A 19,964-nucleotide genomic window follows, 5' to 3' on the forward strand; every position below is an offset into this window, starting at 1 on the left:
CCAAAAGCAATTTATTCATGTACGACATGCCAAGGAACCTACAAAATAAAAATAATTAATTTAATTAATAAACAAGTCCCTTCTGCTAAAAACATGAATAAATAAAAGATAATGTGAAAGTAAAAAAACATACCATGGCTCATGCTAATAACCAAAGCAATATAATTGTTAGCATTTTGTGGCTTGACAATCTTTGACACACTTATCAAATTCATCAGCTAGTTGCTTTCCGATACATAAAAGGTCACACTTTAGTTAACACCAAGGCTCTGCTAAGCTTTCAACTTGAATTGCAACTAGCAGGATCATCAACATCATCACAACAAAAAAATTTATTAGAGAACCTTCCATTTTTTTTCTATAATTCCTTTTCTCAAATTCAAATAAATTTCTTAATTCTGTGAATTTTCGGCTCTTACAAGGACTCACTAAGAAAAAAGTTTATCGTTAGACCTTTATTTATAGCTAAAATTTCCTAAAAGCTTTATGCGTTCATTAGTTATACTTTGGGGAAAATTTATTTAAAACATATGAAATTAACCAAATTAAATACTCCCTCCAATCCTTAATATAAGAGAATTTGTACTTTTAAGATAAAGTGAATAATCATAAATATAAGGAAATTTTTTATTGATGCGTCTTTTTATAGCATTATTGAAATAGCAATTTTGGATTACCATTTTATAGGTTTTACTTTTAATACAATAAAATAATTAAATTTCTTTAAAAATATTTCTTGATAATAATTTTTGAAAACCTATTCAATATAGTTTCAATTTTAATTATTGTGTAAAATGAATAATAAAAGACATAACAAATAGATAAAGATATTTATAATAAAGTTTTGCTAGTATCTACTTAAAATATATTTAATATGATGAATTTTTTACACTACTTTTTTCTTTTCCACATATTTTTGATGCTTAAAAACTCATATTTACATTAATCTATTACCGAAAAATATATATCGTCCAACAAAAAATATCGTTTAAACAATTTTACAACAACATATCGTATAACTTCCTCTATAATAAAATTCCATATTTAAAAATCTAATATAGAAATATTGTAAAAAAAAAATTCACACTATAAAAGTAGCATATATTGAAATTTTGTAATTTATAGTTTTATTAAAATATAGTTTTCAAAACATTCCATATGTTTAAGAAAAAAATAAAAAATAAACTATTTTAAAAAAAAATTCTTTAAATAATTTGTTTTTTAATAGTTTCTTAGAGAGCTCGTGATTGGGAACTACTACATGACATGACATTAGTGGAGAGAGAAAAATATATAAGGTTTTTAATAATTTGTGTGTAACTGAGTATGAGAATTTATCATTATTTTATAGTCATTGCATGTGTATGGGTCACTACATCAACCGATGTTTAAAACTTAAAGGACATCATAATGAAGCTACCAAAGAAAAGGTAGGACAAAATTACACCCTAAAAAAGTTCTAGACATGGTTTATGAAAATGAAAAGAGAGGTGATATAGAGAAGGAAAACATGATAAGGGGGAAAAGGGATTGTAATTGAGGACTGCAGTTAATATACATAATGCTCAACACCATGATGAACATGAGACTAGATATGAAGTGCTTATTGATGTAAATATTAATGAGCAATTCAAAGTAGACTTGAAATAATATAATACTATTTCTTTTATGTTCTCTTTCTCCCATGCATCTCTCCTACTCTACTTCATTGCTTTTCATTAATTTTATAACAATAAAAATATTACCAAGGTGTAAAAATTAATCTTGGTAATTAATTCAACCTTCAATAGCCTATTTTAGTTGTTGTTAATAAATTTTTTAGAAATTTTAAACAAATCAAGGTAAAATTTACTTCTTTGTATTTCATAACATGTGCCTATTTAAGATTTTAAAAGTCAAGTTTAGAAAAAAGAGTTTCGGAGTAAATCTAAAATATCATATTTAATGTTTTTAAAATTGTTTAATTTAGTCATAATAGAGTTTATGGAATATCCACTCTACCATCTGTTGAAGTTGGTATTTGTGTTTGTTAGAGTTTGTTTGAAGTCCCACATTGCTAAGGTTCCCGGACTGTTGGGTGTATAAATATGTGAGGGCAACCTCATCCCTTCAGCTAGCTTTTGGGATTGAGATCCAAGCATATTTAACATGGTATCAGAGCCGGTTTAAGGACTGCAATGTGGGAATTTGACCCAGGCTGTAATGCCCGGTATCATACTTAATTCAATAATTGTTATTAGTTATCTTGTACAAATATTGGATAAGAATAATACATATTACTATAATTGGCTTGCTTTTGGGTTAAAGAGTCAATTAGTAATAGAGAAGGGGCATTATGGTCTTATCACCACTTAATTAGACTTAGGACTTGTTTGGTCCCTCACTCTTTTACTTGGCCAATTCAGAATTGTGGAATAGAAGTGAGAGAGAGAGAAGCGTGGAATAGAAGGAGAAGAGGGGGAAGCCATCATCATCTTCAAGCTTTGCATGAACCAGACCCAACCTCAACCTCTGATTTTCGTCCTCATTCCTGCTCCAGCTTCATCATCTTCATCTAAGGTGAGTCCCTAGATAGAAAATGGGGTTTTGATTCAATTGGGAACTTTTGGGGTTTAAGGGTTTTGAGAGATTATGCCCAAATTCTTGCTAATAACATGTTTTAATGTTGTTTATCACTTGTTTATACTATGTGCTGGCTGGATATATCTTTAATTCGTGCATGCAGGTGGATTTAAGGGGTTAGGGTACCCCAGGACAGAACTGATGAGTTCTGCGTTTTTCTGCATCTGCTATGGTTCGCTGAGCGGACTAAGGCCGCAGAGCGGATGTTGAGCATTTTTCCAGAAATTCGCAATCCCGCTGAGCGGACCCACCCAGGCCGCTAAGCGGAGAATGCTGTATGCAGAAAATAATTATCGCGAGGCCGCTAAGTGGAGGAACAGTTAGGGTTCGCCACTGGAAAGCCCGCTTACAGCCCGCTAAGCGGCCAGTGCTGAGCAGAATTTTATTTTTCTTTCCGTAAGAGCAGTTTTGGTTCCTAATTTGTAACCAAACTCCTTCTTAATTATTAGTATGCATATGTACGTCTGACGAGTAGTATTTTATAGCACATGTTAATCTTGTTTCCGTTTGGCTACTCATGATTGAATATTATACGTAACGTAGATATGCTATCCAACAATTTTTGTCTATTCATTTGATATTAAATATGAATAATATGATGATAAGATGGCACAATATGTGTGGTGTCCGATGTTTCGGTTAAACATACGGATTGAATTGCCTTGTGTGACTTTACGCTTGTTATGCGTGTGTATACATGAATCGAAGCGGGCCAGGGGCTAGGTTGATTTGTGACTCGGACTCTGTGATCAATAAGTCGTCCTGGGCTTTGTGATCAATGGGACAGCCCTGATCGTGGATCGATGGGCTCACACCTGAGCTACCGTTGCAGTGTGCTTGTGAGGGTCTGGAGGCTTTCCCACTTGGAGTTAACACACTTGCGTGCTCGGTATGGTGGGGTTATGTAACCACGTAGGTTAACACATAATCGGTAACTCACCTCTAGTGAAGTCAAGTAGACTACACACTAGGCTTTCGCCCGATGGGCTCATGTGTTAAGATGGCGTGTTGTACTTGATGTCAACACACGTGCGTAAAGGTGGCTATTGGGACAATGACGCCCCTACGGCTAAGGTCATCTCGCGGCCAATTAGGCTTGTGCGAACCCATTTAACCATTCTTGCAGTGTGCTTGTACAAGTCTCTTGATGTTAGACATGGGTGTAACTCATCGAGGGTGTGTTCTATAACCTAGTCGAGGCATTAACGCGCTTCTTGATTCCCCGTATGTGGATACGGGTTTTGCATACTTGTTTGTCATGTACTTGTGATAAGAGGAGTCCTATGGTGGACGACTCCTTGTTTTCTCCGTGTTTGTACCGGGTGTGAGATTAAACCCCGAACCAATGGTGGATTCGGTCTTGATGCATGTACCCTGTAGATCCGAGTGGACTAATAGCATAGGCGGACTCACTGAGATTTAGTAATCTCATCCCATTCCAATTTTATCTTTTTCAAGTGGTTCAAGGCAAGGTCGTGGCAAAGGCAAGGAGAATTAGTCCTTTGGCGTTGTTGCTAGACATTATCTTTTATTCGCATTTTGTGCTTTTGTAGTACCTTGTTGGATATTGTACTATTTTGGATGTATTATCATTTTGGCCATGATACATTCGGCTTTTGTACTTCGTGCTTGTGATGTTTTTATTATCTTTCCCCTGCGACATTATGTAATCGTTGTCTTTATGGAACCATCTTTAATACTTTATGCATATTATTCTAGACAAATATGTGTGGGGTGTTACACAGGCCTATACGCTAGGCGTGAGGGTGGGTGTTGAAGTTGGTATTTGTGTTTGTTAGAGTTTGTTTGAAGTCCCACATTGCTAAGTTTCCCGGACTGTTGGGTTTATAAATATGTGAGGGAAACCTCATCTCTTGAGCTAGCTTTTGGGGTTGAGATCCAAGCATATTTAACACCATCAAAGTCCAACAAAAATGTTTATGGATAATAGGCGTCATGTTTAAATTCTTAAAGGTTGGTATGTACTCAATACCATATAATTGAAAAATCATGAATACAATATTAGGTTGTATGAATTTTTGCCTATAAAATTTGCAATTTGAACTAGACTTAACAATAAACATATCCATGCAACCAAATATATGAGTCAATAATCATAGAAACAATAAAATATGGAAAATAAATATCAAAAGTAATGATTATAATAAAAAATTAAACTATATGAAGTAGAATTTTTTTATTTAAATTTGACACATTGTCAATTTGAATAGTACATTTTATTACGTAGAGTCTTTCATAAGATACATATCATATATTTATTAGTGTTGCAACACCCCATGCCAAAAGCAATTTATTCATGTACGACATGCCAAGGAACCTACAAAATAAAAATAATTAATTTAATTAATAAACAAGTCCCTTCTGCTAAAAACATGAATGAATAAAAGATAATGTGAAAGTAAAAAAACATACTACGGCTCATGCTAATAACCATAGCAATATAATTGTTAGCATTTTGTGGCTTGACAATCTTTGACACACTTATCAAATTCATCAGCTAGTTGCTTTTCGATACATAATAGGTCACACTTTATTTCACACCAAGGCTCTGCTAAGCTTTCAACTTGAATTGCAACTAGCAGAATCATCAACATCGTCACAACAAAAAATTTCCTTAGAGAACCTTCCATTTTTTTCAATAATTCCTTTTCTCAAATTCAAATAAATTTCTTAATTCTGTGACTTTTCGGCTCTTACAAAGGACTCACTAAGAAAAAACTTTATCGCTAGACCTTTATTTTGATCGCGACTTTACGTGTCTATAAATCTGATAACTGCAAGTGCACAGTCGTGTCGTGTAGTTTTAAAAGATATCGAATCCACAGGGACTATGAATCGATCTACCGTTATCTAAGGTTACTATGTAAAGCTAGGAGTACTAAAATTTTCGATTGTTCCTAAGGGAAAGTGATTGTGAGAAAATAAAGAGTAATAATAAAAGACAGGTGTCAGTATGTATTTCGTTTAACTAAAGGTAATCCGAAGGTCCATTGGCTTTTGCATAATTAAATTAAAAATCTTTACTAATTCCAATTGATTAAAAATCCTCGTCTCAAACTTTCGCTCTGTTGAGTCAGACTACTGTCCTAATCCTAATGTACGCTTTCGCCATCCCATTAGATTTTAGAAGAGCTTTTTGGAAACAATGTAATTAATAAAATGCCTATTTTACGAGGTTGTTATCTATTTAAATCTCCTAATCTCAAACTTTCGCTCTGTTGACTCGGAGCAAGCTAATACCCCTAACGTACGCTTTCGCCATCCCGCTCGAGTGTAAAAACAATTTTTGAAAATAAATAAGTTCCAATTAGTTTTAATACGCTTTCGCCATCCTTAAAACTAATGTCCTATGTCTACTATCTAGTTAAAGATCTCAAACTTTCGCTCTATTGATTTTAACCTTTGACCGTCCTAATCCCTCAAACTTTCGCTCTATTGGTTTTAAGACTTACTAATTAAACTAGACATATAAACCAAAAATAAGTGATAATTAATAAAACATAATTTAAGCCAATTTATTTCGGACCCCTACGGTTAACTTACTTTACATACCGACACCTTTAGTATTTTAGCCAGACATATTAATACGATTAAACATACATAAATCGGTTCGGTTCATAATAATAAGCATATTAAATGGCATATAATATATCATGCAAATAAATAATATAAATAAGGCGGTAAATAAAAAAACCTGAATTAAAATAAATCTGGATTGAATTGAATCTTGAAGTACTCGAACTTCCACCACAGGTTGGCTGGATCGTTCTTCGGAATTTAAATGGCAGAAAATATAAACAAGGAAAATAAAGCGATAAATCTAACGTAAGGCTAGATCTATGAAAAGTTCACAACAATTTCCAGTGTAGAAATCGTTGTGAGAAAATAGACGGTTAAATGAAAACAGAATAAAGAGAAGCAGTTCGCGGTACAATTTCGGCAGCACTTCGTTGGCAGGAAATCGGACCCTTTGGACTGAAGTGACTGCCTCTATTTATAGGTGAGGCTTTGCAGTTGCTTTGCGTGAAAAACGGGACTTTTTGCAGACCGGGACTTGGAGACGTGCGTCTCCTATTCTTCAGGGAGACTGGGTACGTGACTTGAGACGTGCGTCTCAAGTGGAGAAGATGTAGGAGCATGGAGACGTGCGTCTCCCTTTGCTGACGTGGCATGGAGGATGTGGAGACGTGCGTCTCCACTTGCTGGGCAGGTTTGGGCCACGCAATTTTGTTCCTTTGTGGGCTGGTTCGTCTCTTTTGGGCCTTTTGGGTCCTAATTGCACCCCTCTTTAGTTTCAGCGCCCTTTTCGTCTTTTAAGCATAAATATTGGTCATTTAAGCTCGATTTTCTTTCCTTTTCGCAAATAGTCGGAATTGAAGTGTAAAACCTGAAACAAAGCAAATACACGCGTAATATCATAATAAATTGACATAATAAATGGAAAATGCTATAAATATCTATGGATTTTAGGCTAAATATACGATATAAAATCGTGTTATCAAATTCCCCCAGACTTGAACCTTTGCTTGTCCTCAAGCAAAATAAGAAGATAAAGATAAATGAAACACACTTCCACCACGTCGTTCAGTCATACTTAGCTACATAGTGTTCTTATTCGGAAGTAACGAATCTTAGCAATAAACCTATAGTAACAACACTAAACAACTCCCAGTATGCATACCAATCCGAATCATGTCATTATAGCTCGACCTATTTGACTTGTCATCATGTTTCACCCTTTTCATTCGCGCGCAATCACATTAAGCCCATTATCTTGACACGCACATAGCAGAGTAGTCGGTTAGTGACTATGATCCTTCTCATGGAGTTCTGGCACAATATGTGGTATACTCCTTAGCATTCACTTGTAGATTGTGGGGAATCGGACAATAGTCCTTCCTACCAAGTTCATTACCAGATGACTTCTGAACCAATCGACAGTGAGTTTTTAAATTCTTTGTATATGAGATTTGCGACCGTTAGGTTAAATGATCTTGTGAGGATCACCTTACTTAGTAGGCACATTTCTTCTTATAGCTGAACACATAATTATTATGAGGATCATACACTTATATTCATCGACTCTCTGCGTAGTTTGTATCTAAGACGGTGCCGACTGCTAGAATAAACTACTAAGGGTTATTTCAAAACTTAAAGTCGATGGTTTTGGTATAACGGGTATTCAAATCGGTTATGTATACTCGGGGGTTTTTAGAGTGTTGCGACAATAAGGATATTGATTAATTCAGTTTCTGTTCGTTGAGTGATTGAGTAGCTTCGTATTTCTTGAACGTGTGGGGTTTGCGTTTATCGTTTAGGAGCAAAAAAATTTTGTTATGGCTCAAGAAAATGGAAGAAATTGAAATAACTACGGAATTATACATATAAGACTTAAATTCCATAAATATTCTTTATTGAATTAGAAAAACATTACAAGGAAGGGAAATAAACTGAAGGGAAATAAAACTAAAGGAAATATAAATAATACGACTCCCCCAGACTTAGATGATGCAATGTCCTCAGTGCATAAGAACTACTCCTCATTGTTGCGGTTTCGAGAACTGCTCGCGCCTCTTGTACGAACACGGCGACGTCTATCAGGAGAGTCATTAACACGAATGTCAAGATCATGCAAATATGTGGCAATTTCAGCGTATTGACTTTCGTTCCTAATAGCATAGTCACGGTGCTCCTGTTGCATCTCTCGGATGAGCCTAATTGTTTCAGTTTGGTTTGTCTGCATAGCTTGAACGAGTTGATCTTGGCGTTGAATAGCAGCATACATGGCTTCAAGAGTGATAGGCGGAGGGTTGTTTGGAGAGGTTGGTTGACATCAGCTTGTCCTTGGTTGAGCTCTTCTTCATTTGCATCCATAGGTTCATTAGGATGACCAGGTTGGTTATCTTGAGGATTGTCTTCAATAAGCCTCCAACGCTGAACATAACGGATGTTGATTCTTTCAGGACATGGAAGGATGACATAAGGAATCAGAACTTTGTTGACGACCAAGGTGTATCGGCCATCATGGCGTGGTGAAACCAAGTGGGAGTCACGGCAATAGGTGAGGTCAAGTGATTGAGCAGGCATCATGAGATGAGAGAGTGAAAGGAGCTCGTCACCAAGACCTAAAGCACAGGCCAAGGAAGTAATAATTCCGCCAAACAAAAAGGGATTTGTAGCGGGGGCGTTGACACAGCCTTGGATGTGTTGGAGCATAAACGGTGCGGCATTAAAACGGATGTTGTTTAGCGCACAGTAAAGGAAGAATAGTTCATGTTGATTTACCTTGTGGTTGTTGGATCGCGCAAAAATAGTATGCCCCAAAACACGTTGAAAATAACGTATAGCGGGGTTTTGAATGTGAGAAGCATGTAGGGCCCTCCAACCAGTTTGAACTTCGCCAGTGAGGTGAAACCATAGGTCGAAGGCATGTTGTTCCCATGAACGACCATTGAGTTCTTGAAAGATATTGCGGAGAGCATTCGGTGATGTATTGAAATTCAAGTACGTAGCCACAACTTCTTGATCCAGTGTATATTCACGGTTGAACATCCTAAATTGGATGCTACCGGTTGAGAGTGGTTGATCAGAAGGAGTGTCGTAACTGAAAGAACTCAAGAATTCTAAGACGAGCGGCTCATAAGTGGGTATGAGTTCGGTACAGAGATGGTGTAGGCTAGATTTAGTGAGTAAACGGGTAACACCATCAATGAGGCCTAGAGTTTCTAGACATTCGGTGTTCACAAATTTTGTGGGAACAACCGAACGTTCGTAGAAAGCGAGGTATTTGGTTCTTTGAGCATCATTGTCGTCTTCGCGGAATATAATATTGTTAAGGTTAGGGGGTGGTCTCTCAGGACGCACACTACGGATGATTGAACGTGGAGGCATGATGAGTTTGAAGACGAAAAATAAAGATGGTATTAGAATGGTAGAAAAGAAATGGTATGAAGGTTGTGAAGAATAAGAGTGGTGGTGGTGTGGTTTTATAGTGAGGTTTGAAAATGGTGTGGTAAATGGAGAATTAAATATGGATTAATGGTGGTGTTTGAATTTTTGAATAGAATAGAGAAATGGGAAATGAATGGAGTTTAAGAGGTGAATGATGGAGGATGAATGAGGTTAATGGAGTTTAAATGGAATAAATAGGGGAAGAATGAGGAGAATGAATTTTGAAATTCAAATTCAAAATTCAAGAGGGAGAGAGGAATGGTCTGCGTGGTCAAATGCAGACTGCTAGCCTTGGGAGACGTGCGTCTCAGGCAGCCAGTCTGCTGGGGCGGAGCATGGAGACGTGCGTCTCCTGTCCCTTGTTTCGTCCCAACTGGTCCCACACAGATGGAGACGGGCGTCTCCTGTGGCAGACAAGTGGGTCACGCATGCAGGTGACCAGACAGTGCTGACTGATACCATTAACAGCAAAAAGTGTCCATCAGTTCAGAACAATGTCTTATTTTAATACTATTAACAGCAAAGAGTGATAGCCAGGCAAATATATATAGCAGTTAATAGCAGTGTATTATAACACAGCAGCAGAATATTATAACACAGCAGCAGTAGTGAATAAAATATTGCATTTAAAATTAAACCAGTACTGAGTGTTAACAATAGCAGAATGGAAAAGTGCAGAAAAATGTAAATCTAAACTAAGAATAGAAATTACTAAAACTAGAAATAAAAATCTAATAATCTAATACGGTAACATCTAGCCACGTCTATTGTTGTTCTGATTAGACTGAATGTGTTTGAAAACTTCGTCGAACTGAGCATTGACGGTGTCGATGAAATCGAAGAAATGCATTTGCAAAGTGTGAAGCTCGTTGCGCACATGTTGTACATCTTGTTGTAGCGCATTGATTGCTTGTTCGTGCGTATTCAGATTAGGCATTCTTTGATTCACCGAAGCGGTAGATGTAGCGGGTTGTTGTTGCTCGACCTCGACATCAGTCATATCAACAGTGTGATCTTCAACGGAATCTTCAGAACGAGTTTCAGGTTCATACTCAGATACAGGCTCGTCAATAGGAAGAGGTTCATAATCAGGAATGGGTTCATCAACAGGAAGAGGTTCATAATAACCAGGAGGTGTTTCAGGTTCAGATTCAGATGCAGGTATTTCCTCATCAAAATGTTCATAAGCTTGAGGAGTCTCAAGTGATGGCTCTCTCTCAGGAATCTGACCATAGTAAAGCCAGTTGGTAGGGTTGTGCACACTTGTCCTAGGATTCGGTAAGGTGAACTGATACCAAACTTTGTTATCAATGAGCAATTCAAAACGATCAGGTCCAAGATTACCGATGATACCTCGATTAAAGCAGAAATTGATGTCCATAGAGGTATGGGTACCAAAAGGTGTCAATCTAAGCAAAGGCACTCTCATTCCTATGGCATTAGCGATCATAGTGACAAATCCGCCAATCCTAATGGGTGAAACTTCGTCTTGCGTGATGCGCTCGAAGTTTGTTAGCATGAATGCGATGGCATTGACCGGGCGATTCTGAGATGTACAAAACATGATGAACAGCTCTTCTCTAGTAACTTCAGTGACATTATCAGGCTTGCCAAAAATATAGTGAGCAAGGATCTTGTGAAAGTAGCGGAAAGCAGGATTGTGGATGTTCTCAGATTGAAATTCATTCTCTTCAGGGTTGTCGTTTCCAGTGATCTTGCCCCAGTATTTTTCCAACCCCCAGTATGGAAGATTTTCTTCAGCTACTTGGGCGTATGCATCAGGTCCATGAGGTAGTTCTAACATTTCAGCAAAATCTCGGATGCAGAAATTAAACTCCATACCAAAGAGTCTAAAGAGAATAACTCCTTTTTTCAGTCCTTGTCCACAGTTTGGAAGATAGGTCAGGGAGCTCAAGAATTCCAGAGTGAGCTTCCGATAAGTGCTAAACTTGCGGAACAAGTGAGAACCAGTCCAACCGATTTGGTTAAGCAGGTGTAGGATGCTTTCTTCGATACCAAGCTTCACCATAGTTGGTTGGTGAGGATAGCAAGTCAATTCCATGTGTCTTTCAGCCAGCTTGTTAAATCTTGCTTCTTGTCCTCTACCACGGAACACAACTTCCATATTGTCAACTTCTTGCATCGTAGTTAGTAATTAAATGAAAAACCTAGAAGTTGAAAATATTAGGATAAGTTAGAATTAGGCTAGTGTTAATTTAAAAAATAAAAAAGTTAAAATTAAGCTTAGGTAACAAGTTATAATAATAGATATAATTATAACGGAAATATTTTCTCAAATCAAGATAGTAGTTATAATTATAATAATTATTATAAGATGTATGAAAAATCAAAAATGATTAAAATTAAAATTAAAAATAGAATAAAGTTTTTAAAAATGAAAAATAGAAATAGAAAAATAGAAAAGTTAAAGTTTTAATAAAATAAAATAGAAGAATAAATAAATGTGGGTTGTCTCCCACCAAGCGCTTTGTTTAATGTCGTAAGCTCGACGATTTAAAAATAGAAAACTATTTTTTCGAAAAAGCGGGCAGTTCGTCAAGTTTAAAAACTTCGATGTTTTCATCGTATTCGGGATGATGGTAATACTTAAGACGTTGCCCATTTACGACAAAAGGTTTGACGGTTTCTCCTTTGATTTCTATCGCTCCACTCGGAAATATGTTAGTTATTTCGAAAGGGCCAGACCATCTAGATCGTAACTTACCAGGAAATAATTTTAGTCTAGAATTAAATAAGAGCACTTTATCGCCTATGCTAAAATTTTTCCTAGATATACGCTTGTCGTGCCATTTTTTCGTTCGCTCTTTATAGATTTTGGCGTTTTCGTAAGCGTCTTGTCTAAGTTCTTCTAATTCGTTTATGTCTAGAAGTCGTTTCTCACCAGCGGCAGTGTAGTTTAGGTTTAAGTTCTTAATGGCCCAATAGGCTTTATGTTCTAACTCTACTGGTAGGTGGCATGATTTTCCATAAACGAGTTTGAATGGTGTAGTTCCTATTGGAGTTTTGAAAGCTGTTCTATAAGCCCATAAAGCTTCATTTAGCTTGGTTGACCAATCTTTCCTCGATATAGCAACAGTTTTCTCCAATATTTGTTTTATTTCGCGGTTAGATACTTCTACTTGACCGCTTGTTTGTGGATGATATGGTGTGGCTATTCGATGATTTACTCCATATTTTCGAAGGAGTTTCTCAAGTATTCTTGAAATGAAATGGGAACCACCATCGCTAATTACCAATCTTGGCACACCGAACCTAGGAAAGATGACGTTTTTGAAAAGTTTAATAACTACTCGTGTATCGTTTGTAGGAGAAGCGATAGCTTCTATCCATTTTGAAACGTAATCGACGGCTACGAGTATATATTGATTTCCAAACGATGACGGAAACGGTCCCATGAAGTCTATTCCCCAGACTTCAAATATTTCTACTTCTAGAATGCCTTTTTGAGGCATTTCATCACGTCTTGAAATGTTTCCAGTTCGTTGGCATCTATCACAGCTTAGTACAGCAAAATAGACGTCTTTCCACAGGTTGGGCCAGAAAAGTCCAGATTGAAGGATTTTGGCGCAGGTTCTAGATGTGCTATGGTGTCCTCCACACGGTGCAGAATGACAGTGTGTTATTATGCTTCTTATCTCTTCCTCGGGTACACAATGTCTAAAGATTCCATCGGGGCCTCTTTTGAAAAGGAGTGGGTCGTCCCAATAGTAATGTTTTAGGTCATGGAAGAATTTCTTCTTCTGTTGGTAGCTTAGATCAGGAGGAAGCACACCAGCAGCTAGGTAATTTACGAAATCTGCATACCAAGGTGCGTCAGATCGGGCTAAAGCTATTTCAGCTAATTTGTTGGTTTCAGAGTTTGGACGGTATGGTTCGAATTCATTTGCTTCTAATTGGGCGATGAGTCTTTCATAAGGGAAATCATCGTCAATTGGTACTTGTTCGGGTTTCAGATTTTCCAATCGAGAGAGGTGGTCTGCTACGACATTTTCAGTGCCTTTCTTATCTTTAATTTCTAGGTCGAATTCTTGCAGTAACAAGATCCATCTCAAAAGTCTTGGTTTAGCGTCCTTTTTGGTTAGGAGGTACCTAATGGCGGCGTGGTCAGTGTATATGATTATTTTGGCTCCTACCAGGTAAGAACGGAATTTGTCTAATGCGAATACGACAGCTAATAATTCTTTTTCTGTCGTGGCATAATTCATCTGAGCTTCGTCTAGGGTTCTACTCGCATAATATATGACATGTAGTTTCTTATCCTTTCTTTGTCCTAGAACGGCTCCTACAGCATAATCACTTGCGTCACACATTATTTCGAAAGGCTCATTCCAGTCGGGAGGTTGCATGATTGGCGCAGAGATCAATGCTTGTTTAAGCGTTTGAAATGCTTCAGTGCATTTATCGGTGAAAACAAATTCGGCGTCTTTCATGAGTAGTTCAGTTAAGGGTTTGGTTATTTTAGAGAAATCTTTAATGAAGCGTCGGTAAAAACCAGCATGTCCCAGAAAACTTCTTATTTCTCTAACGGTTTTGGGAGGTTGAAGGTTTTCGATAATTTCGATTTTTGCTTTATCTACTTCGATTCCTCTATCTGATACGATGTGTCCAAGTACAATTCCTTGTCGCACCATGAAATGGCATTTTTCCCAATTAAGGACTAGGTTTACGCTTACACATCGTCTAAGCACCATTTCAAGGTTTTCTAAACATGTTTCAAAACTTCCTCCACAGACAGAGAAGTCGTCCATAAAGACCTCCATTATCCCATCTAGGAAGTCGGCAAATATTGCCATCATGCATCTTTGGAAGGTCGCAGGTGCATTGCAGAGTCCAAAAGGCATTCGTCTATAGGCGAATGTACCATAAGGACAGGTGAATGTGGTCTTCTCTTGGTCGTCAGGGTGGATAGGAATTTGGAAAAATCCGGAGTATCCATCCAGATAACAAAAATGTGAGTGTTTAGCCAGGCGTTCGAGCATTTGATCTATGAAAGGTAAAGGGAAATGGTCTTTTCGGGTAGCTTTATTTAGCTTCCTATAGTCAATGCACATCCTCCATCCAGTTTGGGTACGTTGTGCTACAGATTCTCCTTTTGCGTTAGTGATTACAGTGACTCCTCCTTTCTTTGGTACGACGTGAACGGGGCTAACCCATTTACTATCGGATATAGGATATATTATTCCAGCTTCTAGCAGTTTTTGGATTTCCTTTTTAACCACATCGCTCATAATAGGATTTATTCGCCTTTGATGTTCCCTAGAGGTTTTACTATCGTCTTCGAGCATAATGCGGTGCATACACAGAGAAGGGCTTATACCTTTTAGATCTGATATGTTGTATCCTAAAGCGGTAGGGTATTTTCTTAGGACATTAAGTAATTTTTCAGTCTCAGTTCGTCCTAAGTTGGCGTTCACTATAACTGGTCGGTTTAGTTCTTCGTCTAGAAATTCGTATCTAAGATCGGTAGGAAGTGTCTTCAGCTCTATAGCAGGTTTCTTTGGTCCAGGTATAGGATCAGGGGTTAAAGCTAAGCATTCACTCAGGTGGTTATCTTGATATTCCTCACGCCAGTTGTCATCTTCAAAAATTGGCGGCATAGGAATTCTTAGGGTTTCGGTTTCCTTATTTGGTTCGGATTTTATTTCCTTGACACACTCGTCGATTATGTCAGCAGAACAGCATGTGTCAATTATAGAAGGTGCTTTTAGGAATTGGGAAAGGATAAATTCTATTTTCTCTTCTCCTACTTCGAAAGTAAGCTTTCCTCGCTTTACATCTATAATTGCACCAGCGGTCGCTAAAAATGGTCTTCCTAAAATGATCGGGATGTTAGAATCTTCTTGGATATCCATAATGATGAAGTCAGTTGGGATGTAGAATTGACCTACACGAACAGGGATATTCTCTAACATTCCTACAGGATATTTAACTGAACGGTCTGCTAGTTGAAGAGACATTCTTGTTGCTTTAAGCTCACCTAGATTGAGTTTCTTACAGGTCGAAAGAGGCATCAAACTAACACTAGCTCCTAAATCGCACAAGGCTTTCTCTATGATGGTTTTTCCAATTACGCAGGGTATAGAGAAACTACCAGGGTCTTTCAGTTTTGGAGGCATGTTGTTTTGGATGATAGCGCTACATTCAGCGGTAAGTGTTATAGTTTCGTTATCCTCGAGTTTCTTTTTGTTTGATAAGATTTCTTTTAAGAACTTAGCGTACGAAGGCATCTCAGTTATGGCTTCTGTGAATGGTATGGTTATGTTTAATTGCTTCAGAAGTTCTACAAATCTTTTAAATTGCGCTTCGGTTTTTGATTTAGCTAATCTTTGAGGGTAAGGAATTGGTGGCTTATAAGGTGGTGGTGGAACATAAGGTTTCTCTTTTTCGGGTTCCACTTCGTTATTGGTCTCATCAGTCTTAGCAGTTTGTTCGTCGGTTGTTTTCTTTTGGGTTTCCTTTGGCTCTTGTTGTGACATGGGTACGTTTTGGGTTCTAGGATCTATGGGTCCATCGTAATTAGTTCCACTTCGTAGTGTTATCGCGTTCGCATGTCCTTTAGGATTAGGTTGTGGTTGAGCAGGAAACGTGCCAGCAGGGGCAGCAGTAGGTGCTTGTTGTTGAGCTACTTGTGAGATTTGAGTTTCTAACATTTTGTTATGCGTAGCTAAAGCATCTACTTTGTTCGATAGTTGTTTTAGTTGCTCGCTATTGTGGATGTTTTGATTCAGGAAGTCTTTATTGGTTTGTTGTTGGGAAGCTATGAAGTTCTCCATCATGATTTCTAGGTTCGACTTCCTAGGGGTGTTTTGAGCAGCTACAGGCGCTTTTTGGTAGCCAGGTGGTACAGCAGGTGCTTGTCCAGGCGCGTACAACGCATTGTTGTTCTTATAAGAAAAGTTCGGGTGGTTTTTCCATCCAGGGTTGTACGTGTTAGAATAAGGGTTTCCTTGAGCGTAATTTACTTGATCAGATGGGACTCCAGTCAAGAGTTGACATTCAGCAACTACATGCCCAGTCAATCCACAAATCTCGCAGTTAGGTGCTACAGCGGCAGCGGTTGCTGAAGGAGTGATGGTCAAATTCTCGATCTTTTGAGTTAAAGCTTCTACTTTAGCGTTAACGCGGTCTATACCACTAATTTCGTACATTCCTCCTTTGGTTTGGGCCTTCTCTAGAGCGGCGCGTTCTCCTCCCCATTGGTAATGGTTTTGTGCCATGTTCTCTATGAGTTTGTATGCTTCATCATGGGGTTTGTCCATTAATGCTCCGCCAGCAGCGGCATCTATAGTCATTTTAGTGTTATATAAGAGACCACCATAAAAGGTATGGATGATCAGCCATGGTTCGAGTCCATGATGAGGACATATTCTAAGCATGTCCTTGTAACGTTCCCAAGCTTCGAAAAGCGATTCGTTATCTTTCTGGGTAAATCCGTTGATTTGACCTCTAAGCATAGCAGTTTTGCTAGGCGGAAAGTATCTTGCTAAGAATACTCTCTTCAATTCGTCCCACGTAGTTATGGAATTGGAAGGCAGGGATTGAAGCCACGCTCTCGCTCTATCTCTCAAGGAGAAAGGGAAAAGGCGTAATCGAATAGCTTCGGAACTAACGTTGTTGGCTTTGATAGTGTCGGCGTATTGCACGAACACGGATAAATGGAGATTGGGGTCGTCTACAGGGCTTCCAGAGAATTGATTCTGTTGAACAGCTTGGACCAGTGAAGGTTTCAGCTCGAAATTGTTCGCTTCAATCGCAGGTGGTGCGATACTTGAATGCGGTTCAGCGCGCGAAGGAGCGGCATAGTCTCTAAGAGGACGAATAGCAGCCATCTCTAACTTCGGGGTGATTTGATTGATTTGATCAGTAAAATTCAATTCCTGATTAATCGGAATTTCTGCTACTTCGGGAAGGTTGCGAGCTCGACGTTTAACGTTAATGAAACGTTCGATCTCGTTAATTCGTTGTATTAAGTCTCCTCCTTGTGAACGAGTATTTGGCATACAATCGTTCAAAAAGAAAGGGAAGAATTTTCCTAGTCTCTACGGTGTAACAGTGAGTTACGATATCGACTTAAATAGTCCCCGGCAACGGCGCCAAAAACTTGATCGCGACTTTACGTGTCTATAAATCTGATAACTGCAAGTGCACAGTCGTGTCGTGTAGTTTTAAAAGATATCGAATCCACAGGGACTATGAATCGATCTACCGTTATCTAAGGTTACTATGTAAAGCTAGGAGTACTAAAATTTTCGATTGTTCCTAAGGGAAAGTGATTGTGAGAAAATAAAGAGTAATAATAAAAGACAGGTGTCAGTATGTATTTCGTTTAACTAAAGGTAATCCGAAGGTCCATTGGCTTTTGCATAATTAAATTAAAAATCTTTACTAATTCCAATTGATTAAAAATCCTCGTCTCAAACTTTCGCTCTGTTGAGTCAGACTACTGTCCTAATCCTAATGTACGCTTTCGCCATCCCATTAGATTTTAGAAGAGCTTTTTGGAAACAATGTAATTAATAAAATGCCTATTTTACGAGGTTGTTATCTATTTAAATCTCCTAATCTCAAACTTTCGCTCTGTTGACTCGGAGCAAGCTAATACCCCTAACGTACGCTTTCGCCATCCCGCTCGAGTGTAAAAACAATTTTTGAAAATAAATAAGTTCCAATTAGTTTTAATACGCTTTCGCCATCCTTAAAACTAATGTCCTATGTCTACTATCCAGTTAAAGATCTCAAACTTTCGCTCTATTGATTTTAACCTTTGACCGTCCTAATCCCTCAAACTTTCGCTCTATTGGTTTTAAGACTTACTAATTAAACTAGACATATAAACCAAAAATAAGTGATAATTAATAAAACATAATTTAAGCCAATTTATTTCGGACCCCTACGGTTAACTTACTTTACATACCGACACCTTTAGTATTTTAGCCAGACATATTAATACGATTAAACATACATAAATCGGTTCGGTTCATAATAATAAGCATATTAAATGGCATATAATATATCATGCAAATAAATAATATAAATAAGGCGGTAAATAAAAAAACCTGAATTAAAATAAATCTGGATTGAATTGAATCTTGAAGTACTCGAACTTCCACCACAGGTTGGCTGGATCGTTCTTCGGAATTTAAATGGCAGAAAATATAAACAAGGAAAATAAAGCGATAAATCTAACGTAAGGCTAGATCTATGAAAAGTTCACAACAATTTCCAGTGTAGAAATCGTTGTGAGAAAATAGACGGTTAAATGAAAACAGAATAAAGAGAAGCAGTTCGCGGTACAATTTCGGCAGCACTTCGTTGGCAGGAAATCGGACCCTTTGGACTGAAGTGACTGCCTCTATTTATAGGTGAGGCTTTGCAGTTGCTTTGCGTGAAAAACGGGACTTTTTGCAGACCGGGACTTGGAGACGTGCGTCTCCTATTCTTCAGGGAGACTGGGTACGTGACTTGAGACGTGCGTCTCAAGTGGAGAAGATGTAGGAGCATGGAGACGTGCGTCTCCCTTTGCTGACGTGGCATGGAGGATGTGGAGACGTGCGTCTCCACTTGCTGGGCAGGTTTGGGCCACGCAATTTTGTTCCTTTGTGGGCTGGTTCGTCTCTTTTGGGCCTTTTGGGTCCTAATTGCACCCCTCTTTAGTTTCAGCGCCCTTTTCGTCTTTTAAGCATAAATATTGGTCATTTAAGCTCGATTTTCTTTCCTTTTCGCAAATAGTCGGAATTGAAGTGTAAAACCTGAAACAAAGCAAATACACGCGTAATATCATAATAAATTGACATAATAAATGGAAAATGCTATAAATATCTATGGATTTTAGGCTAAATATACGATATAAAATCGTGTTATCATATTTATAGCTAAAATTTCCTAAAAGCTTTATGCGTTCATTAAATATACTTTAGGGAAAATTTATTTAAAACATATGAAATTAACAAAATTAAATACTCCCTCTAATCCTTAATATAAGGGAATTTGTACTTTTAAGATAAAGTGAATAATCATAAATATAAGGAAATTTTTTATTGATGCGTCTTTTTATAGCATTATTGAAATAGCAATTTTGGATTACCATTTTATAGGTTTTACTTTTAATACAATAAAATAATTAAATTTCTTTAAAAATATTTCTTGATAATAATTTTATGAAAACCTATTCAATATAGTTTCAATTTTAATTATTGTGTAAAATGATTAAAAAAAGACATAACAAAAAGATAAAGATATTTATATTAAAGTTTTGCTAGTATCTATTTAAAATATATTTAATTTGATGAATTTTTTACACTACTTTTTTCTTTTCCACATATTTTTGATGCCTAAAAACTCATATTTAC

At 37.4% G+C, this 19,964-nt stretch overlaps 1 non-coding gene across 1 annotated transcript; it reads left to right on the forward strand.

Annotated features, from left to right (window-relative positions):
• Positions 1-16,962: 16,962 nt before the first annotated feature.
• LOC131600808 (small nucleolar RNA R71) lies at positions 16,963-17,069 on the forward strand. Its single transcript, XR_009283415.1, has one exon. It is a non-coding gene; the product is annotated as a small nucleolar RNA R71 (small nucleolar RNA).
• The last annotated feature ends 2,895 nt before the right edge of the window (positions 17,070-19,964 follow it).

Source organism: Vicia villosa, linkage group LG4 (assembly GCF_029867415.1).
Source record: "Vicia villosa cultivar HV-30 ecotype Madison, WI linkage group LG4, Vvil1.0, whole genome shotgun sequence".
Lineage (NCBI taxonomy): Eukaryota > Viridiplantae > Streptophyta > Magnoliopsida > Fabales > Fabaceae > Vicia > Vicia villosa.